We start from the raw sequence: 20,170 nt of genomic DNA, 5'->3' as shown, positions 1-20,170 counted from the left end.
TCAGAGTTGTGTCAATTACTAAATAATTGGATCTTTGGATAATTAACACATATAACCATAAAACAGTCGACTTGATTCTACGCCTACAGTTTGGAAGAGGGTATTGATCCGTGAGCTCGGTTGGACGGTCGGTACCGGAGATCGGACAGTAGACCCGCAGTGTCTCTGCAGCCCGTCACGTGATCAGGGGTGATGTGTGTGCACACGGCACGCTAGGCAACGACGACTAAAGAAGGAAAGGATATCGACCCAACACGGATGGGAGGGGAAAAGCTTGACTGAACAAGTATGGCAGGGTCCGCGATATAAAAAAGGAGAAAACCAAGAGCGAGAGTTTTCTGACATGGCGAAGTATTCCGATAGCAATATTTTTTAAATGTTACGGCCTCGTACTTCCGCGTTTGGTGACGAACATAACTTTCTTGTTGACGTGACTGGCTCCGGGTTGGGTTTTTCTCCGAAAAATAAACCTGCGAAAGAAATACGTTGAAGGGTAAGACAATACTCTGTGCGTCATAAACAGGTTTAACAAGTTAACGCAGAACAGGTTTGGTTGCAGGAGTACAATCTTTGGCCATTAAAGCTTCTATGAGAATCCAAGGCTTTTTTCAATCTTGTATTATAATGTTCTATCTAATCGTTACAGTACAAATATTTGCATGCGAAATTAGTTATCGATGTTAACAATTATACAAGTCCGTCTAAGAAAATTTAAATGATATTAAACTGTATAGTAATTGGCTTTCCCGAAACAAGGAAAATTACGTAAACCTAAAAGTACTTACTCCAGATAATACAATTACACATATACTCGACAGCCAATTTTTCGATTAGACAAACTACACTGCTCGAAAAATTACCAATATGAATACTGAAAAATTTAGTAGCCATTTCAATATTGGTCCTAAAATATACGATCCTCTTCCAAATTCAAAAAAAATCTAGCCGAATATTTGAATAATCAATTTTTTAAAACAGAAGATATCTATTTTGTTTTAATAAACGACAGCTTATCTTAAGGTAAAAATGTACACACTGATTTCTGACGTTGACGTATATATAAAAATTAAAATTTAGGACAAAAACATTGAGAACCAACATACACGAAACAGCGTAAATGATTTGGCAACGCATGCATAGAGGGACGAAGTGGGATAGCGTTTTAAACCGGTCTTCTTTCCCATCTCTCTCTACCTCCCCTCACAACTGACAATGAGAACGGTCGCAGATCCAATTCATGGTTGTTTACTGAAAGACGGAGGAAGGACGTAGCTGGAGTCGCCATAACTCAGCCCGAAGCCGGCTTCCATCTATCTCCATTACATCTTTCGATCGATTCGTACTGCCATGTGCACCTTAGTGGGGAGGGTAGGAAATAAAAAAGATTCAGAATGGAAATGCCGAAACGAAACGGCGCGTTATAAACAGACATAGCGCATTTGTTCGCTTGATTTAAGAGACGAATTTGCTTTAGTCTCTTGGAGTAAACGATTCCAAATTGTGGGGAACAATTTAAGATATTATTCTTAAACTTTAATTTCGCGGCACAGTGATTCTTAATCATTCTCCCCATCTTAAGCAGTTTTCCCCCTCATCATTCTTTAAAAAATACTGAACATTTATTGCCTCTGTAATCCTTATTTGAAGTTGAAATTTTTAAGAATTACAAATTAATAACTATTTTATCATATGTAAATCGAATCAAAAGAATATTATATAATTTCAACTAAACTATTATATACATGTGTATCGTTAAAAATGATGTAATGTTTAATATTTATATCACTATTTAACTGAAACTTTAACCTAATGAATTCAATAACATTTTCTATTTTGCAATTCATATTTATTATTAAAATGAATAATTAGAAATATGAGTAACAGTCAAAAGGAATGTAAAATTAGTGTTTGTTGTGTATCTTTATAACTAGTTCTACCTGTTTCTATTTTCGAATAATAGCATAAAAGTAGAAAAATATTTCTACGTAAGTGAAGCAGCTCTATTTGCAACCCAAAATAAATATCTCAATAGTTACTCAATATGTATTGCGTTATTATTTTGTTAATAGGATAGTGCAACGAAGCATAATATATCTATAATTTATGATACAACAACTATTTCGGCCACGTTGCAGGGAGCTATGTAGTCTGCTTATAATAGATAACAACTAAACCCGACTTGATCGATCAATGAATAGCATGGAGTCCGACTGGAAAACTTACCCTAGACTCCGGTGATCGTGTGCGGGAGTTAAAGTAACTCTCCTAGATCATCCGCTCCATAAATTTTTAATGATTTTAAATCAACGATAACAGCCATCAATATCCATGTATTGTTTATAACTGTGATTTATAATAAACGTCAACAAAGTTAACAACATAATACTGGGCAAATAACTCTCAACAAAATCATGTCAATAACGAAATCTAACAAACTGTATGGACAAATAAAGCTTCCGTAACCGAAATCAATAAAAACAAAATCATTCTTTGAATTCGGCAGCATAAAAATTAAACTTTTGCTGTACTAAAAATATAGTCCATTATATAAACACGTTTAATATGCCTCGGCGTTAGGAATAATTTTACGAATTATTAATATTAATTCGGTGTTTAGAAACTCAAAGATGCTTGAAACATTAATGACGATCTATGAGAATATTCGTTAAATTTAATATTTGATAAAATTAAATGTATAAACAATTTTAATTTACCTATATTAAAAATAATTTAAAAGTAATAAATGAGTAAGTTTGCCATTCAAAGAGAATCAAAAACTTCAAACTGATCAAAAATAATCTGAACAATTTCAATAAACATTTTGAATTATTAAAAAGAAATTTCAGCATTTTAATCGCCGCTGTTTTTAAAGCAGAAATTCGCTAAAACTTTGAGAGAATTCCATAAATAACCGAAGACATATTACGAGTCATACAAATTATTCAAGATCATGTGTAACAAAATTCATTAATTTTATGCAATTTAACGTTATTAGTCATATCCGGTTTATTAAATATTTTAAAATAAATATAGATTTATTATTTGGCATTATGTTATTAGAAACTAGAATATAACAAAAGGTTTTTATAGAAATGATATAGCTTTATTGCTCTTATAATTCGCAAAGAAAGAAAAATATGAAAGCTTTTTCTAACAGAAATAAATTTCTGTTGAATATAAATATGAATTAATAACACCTTAAATTTAGAAAAACGCAAATATATATTACATATGATCCATTTCTTAAATAAATAATAATAATATTTATAATAATTTGAGTTTATTCAATAAGTAATTATTGAGAAGTTTTTAAACAGTAATGCAGTTAATGATATATTGAACAAATGAGCTTAACGAAATCTTAGTTTAAACAATGTCAGTAAGATAAAGAAGGATGCTTTAATTTTCTCTTTTTGATTAAAAGCAATATATTTGTTGCCTGTCAGATAAAATAAATTATGTTGTCTTAGTATTCCGATGATATGATTTCATAATATAAAAAACAGACTGCCGAATGATTCACATTTATAATTATATTTCATTCGATTATATATGTTAAAATTAATCTTTTTAAATATTTAAACATACACTTTTGATCCGGAAATACTTTTTTCTCATTCTAGTATCTAGAGCACTAACAAATTAATCATGGAGTTTCGAGGTACCGGTACGTATTTACGTTATTATGGACATTCTATTACTCAATTTCGGTACATAATTAACACGATTCAAAATTCTAGTTTTGAACGATAAATCTAGTTTCCAGATAAATTGTCATATCGACAATTTATCTGGAAAGTAATGCAAAAATTTCAAATATTTTATGGCATGATGTTAGCATTTTCTTAGTACAGTGTATATATATATATATTATATTATATTATTCGGCTTCAGTTTCCGTGAAAAATATTCTTAAAAAGTTAAAACGAAAATCTCAGGGAATTTATAACCGAAATTAATCTTAAATGAAATTATAAGAATCTGTAATATTTGTAAAAACAAGCGCTTTGAATCATATATTAAAAAAAAACTAAGAAACCAATTTCCTTTTATATCAAGCAGAAATTAACTCTTATTGTTATATTTTCGAAAGTAAACGTAACTAAAATGATTTTTTCGATATATATTTTAAATTATTATCCTTAAAATATATAAACTGCGTAGTAAAAGAAAACATTTAACATTTTGAATCTCAACACGCCTCAATTTTTCTTCCATTTGTCATTTTTGCAGTTTTTTTCAATCCAAAAGCTATACATACGTTGACAGGCATCTACAATTAATAGTTATTTGATACTGGATATATAATTGTCTAAAATAACAATATGTATACGTTTACAGCCGTCACCAGTATCTATAAATCAACAGAATAAGTCAAAATTTTTATTTCTTCTAGTTATAATTGCATTACAAAATATTTAAAAAAACACATATATATATAACAATGCCATTGTATTTATTTTCGAAATATTACTCAAAGATCAATGTAATCGCATAACATCTGAGTTTGAAAATTAAATAGCGTTTTAACTTAAATACAGAAGTAACGAAAGCGTGTTTAATTCTATAATTTAGATGTCCTGAAAGCAGATTCATCGTCCAAATATAGAGCAAAGCACAGAAACATGACTCAGACCAATTCGTTCGATATACTTTTATCGATCGAAACCATGCGAAGCAAAAATAACAAGCTATCTTCCATACTAAATCGTTTTTCTCTTTCGACCAATCAAACGTCGCGTTTTATTATCCGTGCAGTATTACCTCCAATCGAAAACATTCGACGTCAAACCTGACTGAATTTTCGCTAAAAATAAATTCTGTTTAACGACTCTTTATGTAATAAATTATTCGACTAAATTTCGAATTAAATTGAAAATAAATTATCTATATTACATAACATTAATTAATACGTAATAATTAGTGAAATTCCTAACTAGTCGTGTATATTTTATTTTTCTAATAAAATCTAAAATATAATTAAACGTTCGCCGGATGACGTATTTTAATTTTCTCCAATTATTCAGACCATTCGAATAATGCGAAGTGACAAATAAAATTTAAAAAAAAAAAACTGCCGACCATAAACGAAACATGTCAGGAGTATCGAAAACCAATTCCCAGAGCGCAGTAAAACGTAGTTGATCATGCGCAATGGCTTATTGAAACAACTCGAACAAAAACAACGACGGGCATGCGCAACTGTCTGGTTTAAAGAATTTTTTTTTTATATGGAAAATTTTAAACTCGGATAAATCAAAAAAATATATATATACTTTAAATCGTTATAAACCATATCGCAGATTAAAAATCAAGATACTTTATATATTAAAATAAATAAATAATACAATTATTTAATATACGTCAATTACAAGACAGCAACAATACAATAATTGTTCATTTAAAATTATTAGTGTTTATACGTTATAAAGATCAAAAAAAATATTACAAATATTTCGTGCATAAAAGACTACATACACGCTTATGATTTTTATAAGATTATATCAGAATTAAAAATAAATAAATAAATATAGAATACACGTTTTAAATATATAAATATATATTTGTAGTTTATAGAAATTTCGCTACTGAGAAATTCAATGGTCTAGACATAAAGTTCTTGTAGTGACGCACATCCACTCGCTGAAATTATCGATCGAGAAGTAAAAATATATAAATATCGAACAGGGAAATGTGTGTGTTTGTACGTACTACAGAACGATCTAGCTTTACTGAGTAATAAAACATTATTTCTGTATAGATTATCATTACTGTAATTTATTTTCTAATAGGAATTTGGTGATTATTTAAAAACAGAAATGATCCTTTTTTTTATCAACGACAGTGAATAGTTATTAAAATATAGCAAATTTTATATCAAGCTGTTATTTACAAATTAAACGAAAATTGCATTTTTTAAATTTGTGTTTTACATAAAGGATTGATTAAACACTTAACATTAGGAAGCATAAATAAGCAGTTCAAAGTTTATTGAGTAAAATCTAAACACAGATAATAATTATCAAATTTTAACAGATGGCAATCAAATGATGAGTTTGTATATTTTAAGTAGCAAACTAAGCTTAGAAAGCCTGCATAAATTAGAATTTATTATAAAAATAATTTTATCTTTGACGAAATTCATCAAATTGGAACTTTATATACCTGTAAAAAAACATGAATAGATATTTTTCTTAAATGCTTAGTCTAGAATTTGTATTATAATTTCTATAATTATAGTCATAACCGAAACTTTACAGAGAACACTTAATTGATATTAGTTATGTAATATTACTTTCAAAATTTACATTTATAAAGAATAAATCATTATATAGAAGTATACTAATTACTAATTACATTGAAGCATAATTGTTTAAAGAATAAAAAAGGAACAAATGACTTAAGTACAGACTGCTAACAAGAACAAGACAGCAATAGAAAATAAACTGAAAGACTGTGTCACAAGACTTTGCCAAAAGGCAAAACATCAATAATGATATTGTTAAATTAACAGGATAAACAAAATCAAATATGTAAACAGCATTTTTTACAATTTTACACCCTTAAGATTAATATTAAATCTTTGAAAATTAATATTTTATTATGAATAGTTAATGATACTACATTCTGTATTTTAAAGAAAACAATGAAACTAAAATTATACAATATAAACTGCAATAAATATTTATGAAATTATTTCTTGGCTAAATTATTTTGTTAGAATTCCAAGAACTTAAAAACAATTTTATGATGTGAACTATGAATAGTTTATTGTCTCTTATCCAATCTGCAAATCATTTGTTAAAACTTTTTAAAGAACAATCTATTGTTTGTTCTATTTTAAACTCAGAAATTGTAAGTTATACCTTTGCAAATTTTTAAATTTTATTTTTATAAAAATACATTTGTCAGTCAGAAATTTAGTATATATGTATATATATGTGTGTGTGTTCATTAGTAAATAATGATTAGAAATTAAAAACAACATTATATAATAAAATAAAATAAAATTATACACACATACATTATATAAAATCTCAATTTTTAATAACTTCTTAAGGAAATTCAGTTTGATAAATAACGACATCCATAGAAAAGTCTGAAGTAAATTTACAAAATTGAAAAATGACATAACAAACAAGAAAAATTATGCCTTATAGTAAAAAATTATCAGTAAAACAAAAATATTCTATCAGTTACAGCATGTTATAAAAATTTAAGTTACTGTAATAAGTTTAAGATGTATTGTATTGTACTGTATATGTATGCAATTTAAATTGTACCTATACTTTGTTTGTGTTTGTATGTGTTTTTTATATGTACAGTATATATTTTATAAATATATATTAAATTCTATTATGTATTTTGTAAAAATTAATTTATTAAATATTAGAAAATTGTTTATTTCAATATTAATATACAGTATACAAAAACTAAGTGATAAATTAGTTAATGTAAAGATAAAAAGACACACCCTCAGAATATTAAAATGTTACACATATTTTGTTTGTGACATAACTTCAATGATCTTAACCTAATTTAATTTTATCTATCAAATCTTATTCTTTATTTTTGTTATCATTAAAAAATTTATTTAGTAAACATTTATTAAATGTACTTCAAAAGAATAAATCTCACCAATTTTTATATACAACTCATAATCATTTGAAAATGACCATCGTTTTCTAAATTATATAATAATAGAAATGTAAAGAAATATCCTTATTCACCAAAACATCTTAAAAATCAATTATATGTGGAGATGTCATAAAATGGCATATAAAATACTTATTTCATTACACAAATTATATTTTACAAAAAAAAACTTTTGATAAAAGTAGAAACTGAATCTAAAAAAATCTTTTTTATTGATAAATTTAAATGTGGTTTAAATGATACAACTCAAAAACTCACTTTTTTTCATTAACATATATAAGAAAGAATATTGAAAATATTTTCAGTTAATTAATTAGTTACTATCATAAAACTTTTATTATAAAATACAAAAATGAAAATGTAGTTAATGCTAAGATTTCAGGCTGCACAGTATTAATCCTATATATTTGCTATCATAAATCCAAAAGTTTAAGTTTATTCATATCTAATAAAACAGTAAAAAAAAATTCTTTTTTCCTGCTTTATTAGGTACATGTTTATAACTTACAGAAATGCAGAACATATTTCGTGAAATCGCAAAAATAATAATTTATTACTGTTAAAAGTTGCTAATTTTTTAATGTTCCTATAAAATGTATATAATTATTTCATAGATTTTTTTAGTAATGTAACCAAAACACATTATTTAAATTAATTTTACTTCTCTTAATATATAAAATTATTGAGCAATTATTCATATATGCCATTTCAATAACTGTAATGATAAAAGAATGTGAGCAGCTGATTAATCATGAGCTTTTCAATAAAACAGATGAACAATATTTTTCATTACATTCTATATGTGAACAGTACACAAATATATCTTTAGCTTAATTTACAATAAATGTGTTTTCTAATTTTTACATTTCTGTACAATGAAAATACCAATTTTTTTTTTGTTTTAAATAATAGGAACAGCATACTAGTTTTTCATTTGATAATGGAATTAAAATGTAAAATTATTAAATGAAAAACTAATTTTAAAATTATTAAATTTTCTGTAAATATTAGCTAAAAAGTTTTTAAAATCCTAATTCTCAGATATCCTTCTTAGCTAATATAATATAACACTGAACATTTTTAAAACATTTTCTTTTCTGTCTCCTTTCTCTGGATTCCTCATAATTTAAAGAAGAGGCTTGATAGATTTTTAGTTCTTCATTTCCCCTTCTGATAAGTTATCATACAAGAAAAATTTGGATCCTTCAAATGGTTTTAAATCAGAAATTGAAACAGTTCTGTAATGACCTTAATTGTTTTGAATCTTGTTTTAAATCCTTTGACTTCTCTGTCCATGTTTTCTTGAAAATTCAACTATCATACATTAACTTCTTTCGTGATGAGTTATCAGAAGGGAAATAAAGAACCAGATGACTACCAAAGTTTATTTTATTGTCAAAGATATGCTTTCAGTTTTCATTCATTCATCATCAGCATTCATTAATACAATAGAACAATATCCATCAATGTGTTTAAAATTTGGAAGTCCAAACAAATTCCATAATCATGAAACAAATTAGACTTTCCAGAAAAGAGAACATACCTATAGAATAGAGTTCAACTTTAAAACTTTCAATATATACAGTATATCAATAAATTCTTCCACTCCAACTTATAAATATGAAAAACTGACTACTTTATTCAATTTTTTTTACACATACATATTCAGAACCAAGCACTTTCAGAGCTGTACTCTATCCTCAGTGTTCATTACTCTCTAAAAACAGTTTTTAAACTTTTAAAATGTTTCTTGGAATATTCAAACAAACATCAAATAATATTTTTAATAAAAGAAACAAACTTAAACACCATTGGAACATTCGAACATTACAACAGAAAAACAAATCAAACATTCCAAGCAGAGAATTTCATGAGATAATCTACTTGAAAATTCTTCAAATGAAGCAGTCCATTTTTTGTATCTGTCAACTCTTAACATGCTAAAAACAGAATAAATATAATATTAGCTAAAATGATTTTGTTCAGTAATTATTAATTATAATATTCAGAAGTGTATGAATAGAACATAAACTTCCAACTTTCAATATGAAAACTTCAATCAATTTATACTGTAATTTTTCAAATTAAATGAGGATATTAGCTAAAATATCAAATTAAGAAAACAAGCAGGATGTGTAAATATTCATTTATAGCAGTGATTTGAATCAATAATTTTATTCTTTTCATAATTTTTATAAATTGAAATAAGTACAGTATTTATAAAATAAAATTTTATATCACATAAATAAGTTGACTACAGATTTTTCAAATCTTTAAACTGTGAAATTATTTTTATTCTCTATTCTTAATTCCTCTCTTCTATATTTATTTTTATAATCTTATTATTTTTAATTCAATATATTATTTATATTGAGTTAAATTTAATATGTCCTTTTATTCTATCTGCTTGGTTTTTTTTATTTTGTTTTTAAACTGTGAATATACTGAAGATAAAAGGTAAAAGTATTAACAATTAATGAGCACAGGAAGAAATTTAAGAATCTGATAAATAAGAAAAGAATTAAATTTCATTTATGAATATTCTTATGAAATTAAGTATTTTCTAAGAATAATAAAGCATGTTCTTAGAGAAGATGCCGTAAAAATTGATCTCTCATCAAAACAGTGTTAAGAAAAAACAAAATTGATGAAACTACAAAAATCAAAATGGGTCAATATTGCACAGGCTATGTTAAATAAGAGTAATATTAGTTTCATGATATGTATTTAACAAAGAACCAACTTGCATGAAGCTGAAATAAACAATATACTAATAAATTAAATGCTTTAAAAAATTGGATATACTATCATTATTTAAAACACCAAAACTGCTGATGATGGGAATTTAAGTTCAGAAAAATGATATTATAAAGTACATAATACAGAAAATACCTGTATTGTATTTCATAGATTAATAAACATTCAAAACAATACTAAAATAATTGAATTTTTGATAAAAATGTATAAACTGTATTCAAATATAATGTAATATATGTATTACATTCATTTTATTTAATTGTAATAAGCACAGCAGTCTATATACATAGATTGTGTTTATTATAATCACTTTGGACTCATCAAACTGATAATAATAACTCATAACATTATGCAAAGTAAATAAAACTACAGTTCAATTACAGAAAATTCAGGTTTCATTGACTAACATTAAAAGATTATGTTAAAACAATTTTAAAATGCATAACTTGAGACTTTATAATTATTATTATTGATTAATAAATACTATATCCAGTATTGTTTATCTGCTATCAACGTCAACAACAGCTAGCATAATGCCAATATTTTAAACTATTCTATTGTGAGCAAATAACAATTAATTAAAACAACTAATTTAAACACTGATTAAGTTTCAACATGTGGCTGATAACATGAAATCATGTTATCAACCATATGTTGAAGCAGCTAGCATTAAAAGAAAGCATAAAATGGCCTATTTGACCAAATATGATGATTATTTCTGATTATTCAACCAAATTCTGATTAGATAAGCAAAGTTTTTATAATATACAGTATATCATAACTATTATTGCAATCTGCTAATTTTGATAACATAACTGGTAACATTATAAACAATTACAATAAGCAGAGTCTACTGTATATATATAATTCAGAGTAAAACAGGATATATACAAGCATATTTCAACAATATCTTTTTTAACAATACATTTCAAATAATCTATATTAAGCTAGAAGATTGCATAACCTTCTATAGTTTTTATTTTTATCTTTAAACTAACTATCACTGAACAGAAATCTTGTTTTTCTATAAATACTGTATAACTTATATATATATAACACACATATATAAGTTATATTTAAAACAATTTTCAAAATTATAATATAACTTTTTTGAATTAAAAGAAATCTCAAAACAAACCTATTTACATTGTAAAGAATTAGTGAATATATACTATTTTCATAAATATTTCCAATTATAACCAAGAATTGATTGATTCTTTTGTTTGTATAGCATATAAAACATTTGAGTTTTCAAAACGTTCACAATTATTGATTTTTAATAATTAAGTAAATAATTCACAAAATAATCAATCATTACATAAATACTTCTAATATAAAAGATATTTAATAGTTTATAGAAAATTATAATCAAAATTTGAATGTTTTCACATCAAAATTCAATATAATATAATAGATAAGATAAGAAACAAAAGAAAATTTTCATACAAAAACAATTTATCACTATTCTCTTTGCTTACTGATACTTTAAAATTTAAGACTGTATTAAAATATTTAAAAACAAAAACAGTAATAATACTCTGCATTTTGATTTGCACTTGGCTTGTTACAAAATAAATTATAATCTCAATCTCTAAGACATCAGTGACATTATCAGGATTGCTTCAATAATTATTATTTTGTATGTTAAATTTAAGGGGGAAATGTGTTAAAATTGAATAGTAATTGTGATTTCATTCATCTTCAATTGCATTAATAATGTTTTCTTTTTTATTAAATAAATGTATCATTGTTGAATCACTGATTTTTAAAAAAATACACTGAAAATGATTTTTAGGATTCTAACCCATAAATTGATCATTTCAATGCCCAAGAAATTTACTTTAAATCAAGGTTTAATACTAACATTTATAAATACATGATTACTTAAATAGATTACAAGTGAACTGTATATAAAATAATTTTATAAAAGAAAAACAACTGTATTGTTAACAATAATTACTTTTAATAAGACAATGCTATATCTACATTACATTTTTCAGTATAAATTCAAAATGTCATCTGAATTCTTAAATGATTTGGAAAATTTTGAAATGATCAAGCTTTAGTCAAAGCTTAACAGATCCGAAATAGATAACTAACTGCAATATTCTCTATACTAAATACCTCATATATAAAATCATTGTCTTCATAATTGATTATAATTTGTCTCTCTGCATTTTTGAATTTAAAACAAAATGCATTTAATTAATTATCAAATATTATTAATTATCATTATTTAATTTAAATCTAACCAAAAAAATTCTTCATAATATTCTTCTTATACTAAAAATATCTAATAATCTCAAAGCTTTAAGCAAATTTCATAATGTATTATTTCAAATCAATATAGGTTTTAAATTTTCTTGCATTATTATGGTGTGATAAGTCCTTAAAATTTATATAATTTATATTAATTAATAGCAAATTAAATATAGCAATTAAGATTAATTTCCTTTTATTGTATTATTTAATTAGTACTTTTATCTAAATCAGTCTATTCATTCTTAATAAACAAATAATAATCAGATTTTTGCTAACTGCATAAATTGGCATAAAAATTTTGAAAAAATCATCATAATTGTGCACTAATTTTTGCTATACAGACAATTTTTTTAATATATCAATCAGAAAAAAACAACTCACTATATTAAAACCAATATAATACAAATTAAATTATTATAAATGCATTCTATTGTTCAAAGCAGTTTTTTTTGCTGTAGTTTTGTAATATCCAAAGCAATTAAAATAAACAATAAAGTCATTTTTTAGTTTATAAATATATACAAAAATGGACTGAAGTATTATAACAAGTTTAGTTGAAATTTTGTACTCTAAAGATGAATCCAAGAGTGCCCAAAACATTATGCTGAGTAAATCTTTTAGTTTATAAAAACAGCTTTTATAAAATTTTCTTTGTAGTTAAATTAATGAAAATTTTTAAATTGGCCTAAGAAAAGATTAAATTACAAAAACTTGTTAATTAACTGTAAAATATTTACTTTAAAAAGTCAAAATAAAACCATATATGAACATAAAATAATATTAAATAAACAAGATTAATAATTATTTTTAAAAAATGTTAAACTAATTAATAAAAAATTAAACTTGTAAACAGAATCTATGTAATTTAAATAATTCTTAATCATTATAAAATAATTATTCATCATTGTCCAAACTTCTGTATATATTAAATTTTACAATTGTACTGTACAATTTAAACATGCTTTATCCGATGTTTTGAATAAAATTCTATTGTATGTAATCATGATAATTCCAACAGAATACAATCAAAATAATTTCATCAAACAGTATGCATGCATACTAATAATTATTTATAAAATATATTAATAAGTACAGTATTGAGCATTTTTCCTAAAAATAACTGAATGACTGATCTTTTTAAGCAAATAAGTATAGATTTGATTCTCAGCTTGTTACTAAAACTAACTTTGTTGATGAGAATATACAATATGCTAACAGTAAAATCTGAATACAATGTTATTTTTTAATTTGTTTTCATTTAATTATTAAAAATTTGCTACTTAAAATGAGACGTATGTATTATTTTTTTCAAGAACTTACTATACATAACTGTAATAAAATATACAGATAATCATAAGTCAATTTTGAAAAGCAATTATGTGATAGATTATTTAAATTATCTTATATAAAAAAATTTATATATTCTACAATATTAAACTCACAAATATATTTGTTATAAAAAAAGATAATTATTGTCAGTTTAAGTATTTGTTTTGAAAAATTTATTGCTACTTAGTCTAAAATTACTACTACAATAAACAGACAAAAAAAAAATTTTTTTCATTAGAATATATTATCATAGGACAATATAGCGTAACTTTTAAGCAATCAATATTTATGCCCAGATCCCTTAAAAACTTTATTCCAAAATTTGCATTTTAATGAAATCTAATACATTTATATAGAGAGGCTGTTTTGTAAAACTATAACAGTTTTTATTATTAATAATATTTAATATCCTACAAAAAAATCAATACTCTTAAATTAATAACTTTTGCGTTAATTTCACGTAATTTTTATTAATTTAGGAGTATTGCTATTTTGTAAAAAGTTTAAATATTAATAGGAATAAAAGCTTTTTAGTTTTACAAAAAAGTATACAGCATATATATTACATTATTACTTGATACACAATTTATTTATTTATTTGAGCATTTAAAATAATTATTACCCAAATTTCTATTTTTAAGAAATCTGTCTCTTATATGTATCAAATCATATTTCTATTTAATTTACATCATATAATATATTGTATTTATATCTGGCTGTTTTATTTACAATATGCTTATTTTATTCATCAGAAAAGATTCTATATTATCAAAAATTCAAGATACTGTTTTAAATAATTGTTAAATTAATTTTCTTAAATTCAACCCAAATTTGATTAATTAATTTTTATACATATAAATTAATCAAGTTCTATAATTTTATTAAATTCAGCTAAGAATGAAAGACAGGATAATGTATAAGCAAGGCTGAAGCTTAATTTACATTCAACATATTTTAAAAATTTTTTCAAGATATTTTCTTGACATTTAATATTAATTTTAATCATTTAATATCAATTTTATAAGTAACATTAATTTTATACAAAATCTATTGCATAATTTGCTAAATAATATAATGAATATTAAAACTTCTAACAGAAAAAAACAAAATAATAACGTGATCTATTAACTTAATACAGTAGTTTGATATGTAAGAAATTCAAGTTAACAACAAAAATTTTTAACAAAATTAACAAAAGTACATAGACCTAAATGACAAGAATAAAATGATTTCAATGTAAGCTGCAATTATAAAAAACAAATTTAGAAATGTTTCTACTATTAGTTTGAAACAGTATATCTGTTTCAACCATCAGTTAGATTTAGTCAAGGACAAGTGGTGTTAGAAAGAGATGATCAGACAAAGCACCCCACGGGAGGGTCATGTGTGCCTGCTGAAATGACAAAGGAATTTTCACTTCCCTGTCTGTTGCTTTGTTGAATCAATGAAGGGGGAAAGAAGGGGTCAGTTCAGTGCCTGAAGCGAAACAGGCAAGACTAATGGTGACCCTACAAAGCAACCCAGCTGCTTGTTCAAGCGAGGTCATACTTTTCCTCTGTCGTCCGTGGCCCGATGCAGCTAGCTGGGAAATAGCAGACCATAAAGAAAACAAGCACAGAATTGTTAATATGTTCCGAGANAATTTCAATTTAAACATTTTGAATTATTAAAAAGAAATTTCAGCATTTTAATCGCCGCTGTTTTTAAAGCAGAAATTCGCTAAAACTTTGAGAGAATTCCATAAATAACCGAAGACATATTACGAGTCATACAAATTATTCAAGATCATGTGTAACAAAATTCATTAATTTTATGCAATTTAACGTTATTAGTCATATCCGGTTTATTAAATATTTTAAAATAAATATAGATTTATTATTTGGCATTATGTTATTAGAAACTAGAATATAACAAAAGGTTTTTATAGAAATGATATAGCTTTATTGCTCTTATAATTCGCAAAGAAAGAAAAATATGAAAGCTTTTTCTAACAGAAATAAATTTCTGTTGAATATAAATATGAATTAATAACACCTTAAATTTAGAAAAACGCAAATATATATTACATTTGATCCATTTCTTAAATAAATAATAATAATATTTATAATAATTTGAGTTTATTCAATAAGTAATTATTGAGAAGTTTTTAAACAGTAATGCAGTTAATGATATATTGAACAAATGAGCTTAACGAAATCTTAGTTTAAACAATGTCAGTAAGATAAAGAAGGATGCTTTAATTTTCTCTTTTTGATTAAAAGCAATATATTTGTTGCCTGTCAGATAAAATAAATTATGTTGTCTTAGTATTCCGATGATATGATTTCATAATATAAAAAACAGACTGCCGAATGATTCACATTTATAATTATATTTCATTCGATTATATATGTTAAAATTAATCTTTTTAAATATTTAAACATACACTTTTGATCCGGAAATACTTTTTTCTCATTCTAGTATCTAGAGCACTAACAAATTAATCATGGAGTTTCGAGGTACCGGTACGTATTTACGTTATTATGGACATTCTATTACTCAATTTCGGTACATAATTAACACGATTCAAAATTCTAGTTTTGAACGATAAATCTAGTTTCCAGATAAATTGTCATATCGACAATTTATCTGGAAAGTAATGCAAAAATTTCAAATATTTTATGGCATGATGTTAGCATTTTCTTAGTACAGTGTATATATATATATATTATATTATATTATTCGGCTTCAGTTTCCGTGAAAAATATTCTTAAAAAGTTAAAACGAAAATCTCAGGGAATTTATAACCGAAATTAATCTTAAATGAAATTATAAGAATCTGTAATATTTGTAAAAACAAGCGCTTTGAATCATATATTAAAAAAAAACTAAGAAACCAATTTCCTTTTATATCAAGCAGAAATTAACTCTTATTGTTATATTTTCGAAAGTAAACGTAACTAAAATGATTTTTTCGATATATATTTTAAATTATTATCCTTAAAATATATAAACTGCGTAGTAAAAGAAAACATTTAACATTTTGAATCTCAACACGCCTCAATTTTTCTTCCATTTGTCATTTTTGCAGTTTTTTTCAATCCAAAAGCTATACATACGTTGACAGGCATCTACAATTAATAGTTATTTGATACTGGATATATAATTGTCTAAAATAACAATATGTATACGTTTACAGCCGTCACCAGTATCTATAAATCAACAGAATAAGTCAAAATTTTTATTTCTTCTAGTTATAATTGCATTACAAAATATTTAAAAAAACACATATATATATAACAATGCCATTGTATTTATTTTCGAAATATTACTCAAAGATCAATGTAATCGCATAACATCTGAGTTTGAAAATTAAATAGCGTTTTAACTTAAATACAGAAGTAACGAAAGCGTGTTTAATTCTATAATTTAGATGTCCTGAAAGCAGATTCATCGTCCAAATATAGAGCAAAGCACAGAAACATGACTCAGACCAATTCGTTCGATATACTTTTATCGATCGAAACCATGCGAAGCAAAAATAACAAGCTATCTTCCATACTAAATCGTTTTTCTCTTTCGACCAATCAAACGTCGCGTTTTATTATCCGTGCAGTATTACCTCCAATCGAAAACATTCGACGTCAAACCTGACTGAATTTTCGCTAAAAATAAATTCTGTTTAACGACTCTTTATGTAATAAATTATTCGACTAAATTTCGAATTAAATTGAAAATAAATTATCTATATTACATAACATTAATTAATACGTAATAATTAGTGAAATTCCTAACTAGTCGTGTATATTTTATTTTTCTAATAAAATCTAAAATATAATTAAACGTTCGCCGGATGACGTATTTTAATTTTCTCCAATTATTCAGACCATTCGAATAATGCGAAGTGACAAATAAAATTTAAAAAAAAAAAACTGCCGACCATAAACGAAACATGTCAGGAGTATCGAAAACCAATTCCCAGAGCGCAGTAAAACGTAGTTGATCATGCGCAATGGCTTATTGAAACAACTCGAACAAAAACAACGACGGGCATGCGCAACTGTCTGGTTTAAAGAATTTTTTTTTTATATGGAAAATTTTAAACTCGGATAAATCAAAAAAATATATATATACTTTAAATCGTTATAAACCATATCGCAGATTAAAAATCAAGATACTTTATATATTAAAATAAATAAATAATACAATTATTTAATATACGTCAATTACAAGACAGCAACAATACAATAATTGTTCATTTAAAATTATTAGTGTTTATACGTTATAAAGATCAAAAAAAATATTACAAATATTTCGTGCATAAAAGACTACATACACGCTTATGATTTTTATAAGATTATATCAGAATTAAAAATAAATAAATAAATATAGAATACACGTTTTAAATATATAAATATATATTTGTAGTTTATAGAAATTTCGCTACTGAGAAATTCAATGGTCTAGACATAAAGTTCTTGTAGTGACGCACATCCACTCGCTGAAATTATCGATCGAGAAGTAAAAATATATAAATATCGAACAGGGAAATGTGTGTGTTTGTACGTACTACAGAACGATCTAGCTTTACTGAGTAATAAAACATTATTTCTGTATAGATTATCATTACTGTAATTTATTTTCTAATAGGAATTTGGTGATTATTTAAAAACAGAAATGATCCTTTTTTTTTATCAACGACAGTGAATAGTTATTAAAATATAGCAAATTTTATATCAAGCTGTTATTTACAAATTAAACGAAAATTGCATTTTTTAAATTTGTGTTTTACATAAAGGATTGATTAAACACTTAACATTAGGAAGCATAAATAAGCAGTTCAAAGTTTATTGAGTAAAATCTAAACACAGATAATAATTATCAAATTTTAACAGATGGCAATCAAATGATGAGTTTGTATATTTTAAGTAGCAAACTAAGCTTAGAAAGCCTGCATAAATTAGAATTTATTATAAAAATAATTTTATCTTTGACGAAATTCATCAAATTGGAACTTTATATACCTGTAAAAAAACATGAATAGATATTTTTCTTAAATGCTTAGTCTAGAATTTGTATTATAATTTCTATAATTATAGTCATAACCGAAACTTTACAGAGAACACTTAATTGATATTAGTTATGTAATATTACTTTCAAAATTTACATTTATAAAGAATAAATCATTATATAGAAGTATACTAATTACTAATTACATTGAAGCATAATTGTTTAAAGAATAAAAAAGGAACAAATGACTTAAGTACAGACTGCTAACAAGAACAAGACAGCAATAGAAAATAAACTGAAAGACTGTGTCACAAGACTTTGCCAAAAGGCAAAACATCAATAATGATATTGTTAAATTAACAGGATAAACAAAATCAAATATGTAAACAGCATTTTTTACAATTTTACACCCTTAAGATTAATATTAAATCTTTGAAAATTAATATTTTATTATGAATAGTTAATGATACTACATTCTGTATTTTAAAGAAAACAATGAAACTAAAATTATACAATATAAACTGCAATAAATATTTATGAAATTATTTCTTGGCTAAATTATTTTGTTAGAATTCCAAGAACTTAAAAACAATTTTATGATGTGAACTATGAATAGTTTATTGTCTCTTATCCAATCTGCAAATCATTTGTTAAAACTTTTTAAAGAACAATCTATTGTTTGTTCTATTTTAAACTCAGAAATTGTAAGTTATACCTTTGCAAATTTTTAAATTTTATTTTTATAAAAATACATTTGTCAGTCAGAAATTTAGTATATATGTATATATATGTGTGTGTGTTCATTAGTAAATAATGATTAGAAATTAAAAACAACATTATATAATAAAATAAAATAAAATTATACACACATACATTATATAAAATCTCAATTTTTAATAACTTCTTAAGGAAATTCAGTTTGATAAATAACGACATCCATAGAAAAGTCTGAAGTAAATTTACAAAATTGAAAAATGACATAACAAACAAGAAAAATTATGCCTTATAGTAAAAAATTATCAGTAAAACAAAAATATTCTATCAGTTACAGCATGTTATAAAAATTTAAGTTACTGTAATAAGTTTAAGATGTATTGTATTGTACTGTATATGTATGCAATTTAAATTGTACCTATACTTTGTTTGTGTTTGTATGTGTTTTTTATATGTACAGTAT

The sequence above is a fragment of the Centruroides sculpturatus genome, unplaced genomic scaffold (genome assembly GCF_000671375.1).
Source record: "Centruroides sculpturatus isolate CEXI.00-Female unplaced genomic scaffold, Cexi_2.0 scaffold459, whole genome shotgun sequence".
Lineage (NCBI taxonomy): Eukaryota > Metazoa > Arthropoda > Arachnida > Scorpiones > Buthidae > Centruroides > Centruroides sculpturatus.
This window is presented reverse-complemented; position numbering follows the sequence as displayed.